We start from the raw sequence: 2,926 nt of genomic DNA on the forward strand, positions 1-2,926 counted from the left end.
ATTATGTATTGATTTCAAATTTTTCAAATTGTGAACATGAATACTCTATTTTAATTCAGATACTGTAGATGGCTATCTATATTCATAGTTGTCATGTATGTGTACTTTTTAGAGACTTTTGTATGTAATTATGTTGGTTTGTTATGATTTCTCCTCACATGTGCCGGGTTTCCATGGTTACAGCCTAACAGCAGTGATGATGCTTCCGGTTGCTGACCGGAAGTTCCGCGTGTGATGTGGGAGGTGACCGATGGAGCCCGACGCCGGGAGCAGAGAGAGTGCCGCACTTGGATCTTTTTTATGTTTTTGTAGCGGGCACTGCGGCATTACTACACAGGAAGGAGGGTGCTGGATCTAAGGACTTGTATGTATATATATATTGTGACAAGAATCACATAGACCGGCTAAAATCCTACAGAAGCTTTATTTCCTCACCACAGGCAGGAATACAGGACAGTGCAGTGTTCACAGGCAAGATGTTACAGGCTGGTACACAGAATCTTCCAACAGCAACACAGTTCTTTTAGTGGACTCACAGGTCCAGGATCCCTAACGCTAGTCACCCCTGGGCCTATAACCTGGATGACTATTTCACCATAAAGATCAGTTTCCCAGTGTCTCTGCAGCCCTTTTACCAGCCTCGCACAGGTGTCTGTAATCAGATGCCTTTCCAGACTCAAACTTGCACACACAAACACTGGCCTGGATCTAACAACCTGCAATTTTACAACTATGTCAGATCTGCCTTGTCCTTGCCACACTTCTTCCCCCTTAGCTTCAACCACCCTGGTAAAGCTAAGACTTTTTCAGGCGAGCACTTTGCCTCGCTTACCTCTATTTGTGTCATCCGATCATGATTACAAATCCTCTACCAGGTTCCAGAGCTCGCCTTGCACCACCTCCTCTCCTAGCTTCACCATACGTTTGCTTGAAGGTTCGCGACCCACAAACTTTCTGGAAAGGGAATCAGCATGGAGAGGTTGTTTCCCTGGTCGATGCTGTACCTCATATTTTAATGGCTGTAAAGACAAAAAACAGAAGTCACCTGAGCATTCACCTCTTTGTTTGTGTGCATCCACTGTAAAGGTGTTACGAATCCCACTGCCTGCTCCATGTGAGGCCCCTAGAACCCGGCTAGCAAGATCTTCTGCCAATAACAACCACCCGTTGTTCACTTAGAACTGGAATACGTTCACCGGTACATAGGCGGCCGCCTGGACTTAGGCTCGAGGTAGTAGCGGCTCACATGGAGATACAGGGGAATTCAATAGGTAAAGAATGTATAGCAAGGACTGACACAGTTGATGATTATAAGGATATCAATGGTACAGATGTTAGAGTACAGTTTGGTTTTTTGGGCAATAGCTTGGGAGTTGATGGTGCGGCAGCTGTGCCGATAGTGCAGCAATGGTGCTGATGGTGCGGCAGTGATGCCGATGGTGCGGCAATTATGCCGATGGTGTGGCAATGGTGCTGATGGTGCGGCAATAGCCATAGATAAACAGTCCAGGGTTAGTAAATGGCTCTGAGAGACGATGGTGCGGCAACTGTGCCGATGTTGCAGCGATGGTGCCGATGTTGGGGCAGTTGCCGTAGATAAGCAGTCTATGGTTTAATAATGGCTTTGAGAGCCAATGGAGTGGCAAGAGTGCCAATGTTGCAGCAATGGTGCCGATGTTGGGACAATTGCCGTGGAAAAACAGTCTATGGTTTGATGATGGCTTTGAGAGCTGATGGTGCGGCAAGTGTGCCGATGTTGCAGTGATGGTGCTGTAGGATGAGCATTGGCAGCATGGGAGCTGCTGGATATGGCTAGGAAGCTGTTTGGAGATTGGTGGTAGCACAGAAGCTACTTGGAGCTGCCTGGAAGCCGTATGGTGATCAATGGCAGCACGGGAGCTGCTGGATATGACTAGGAAGCCGTTTGGAGATTGGTGGTAGCACGGAAGCTACTTGGAGTGGCTAAGAAGCCGTTTGGGAGTTCAGTGAACCAGTGAACAGGAACAACCTGACTCTGCAGCCAGGCTGAGGGATCTCACAGACACTCTATAGTTGGCACAGGTGCAATAGATCAGTGAGTATAAATAGGCTGAAGTCCCAATCAGGTTTGCACTTGTGGAAAACACATCACTTCCTGAGGCATGCCGATCTCCTAGCAACAGGAAGAACTGGAGTAACCCTGTCCTGTCTGGGCATACTGTCAGAAAGTGTCAAGTCGTGACCGCGACTTGTAACAGTACCCCTCCTTTGACACGGGGTTGAAGAACCCCCAGAACCTGGTTTGTCTGGAAACTCCTGAAAGAAGCATCTTCTCAATCTGGGAGCATGTAATGCAGTATCAGGAACCAGGAACGTTCCTCTGAACCATAGCCCTTCCAGTGGACTAAAAACTGTAGACGACCCCTGGAAATTCTAGAGTCCAAGATCTTCTCCACTATGAACTCGTGTTGACCATGGACCATCACCGAAGCAGGCCTGGAAGAGGACCTGAGTTTGAATTTGGCTGAAGAGAAGACCGGTTTGAGCAAGGAACAATGGAAAGTTTTATTAATACGGAGAGAGTTGGGCAACTGAAGTTTGAAGGCTACTGGGTTCACCTGTGAAATAACTCGGAATGGACCAATAAACCTGGGACCCAACTTCTGTGTAAGCTGATGGAGCTTGATGTTTTTTGTGGAGATCCAAACCAAATCACCTTTCTTAAAGCAACATGACCTCCGATGCTTGTCAACAGATTCTTTGGAGCGGAGAGATACCTTCCATAGGCTTTGATGAACCTTGATGAATATGTCGGAACCGAGAGACAGAAGAAGAAGCTGGAGATCCGGAGTCGAAGGCATTAGACCTTGGATGTTGTCCTATAACACAGAAGAATGGGGATACAGAAGATGCAGAATGAATTATTAAAAGCAAACTCAGCAAGTGG

The sequence above is a fragment of the Taudactylus pleione genome, unplaced genomic scaffold (genome assembly GCF_031769625.1).
Source record: "Taudactylus pleione unplaced genomic scaffold, aTauple2 ptg000109l, whole genome shotgun sequence".
Lineage (NCBI taxonomy): Eukaryota > Metazoa > Chordata > Amphibia > Anura > Myobatrachidae > Taudactylus > Taudactylus pleione.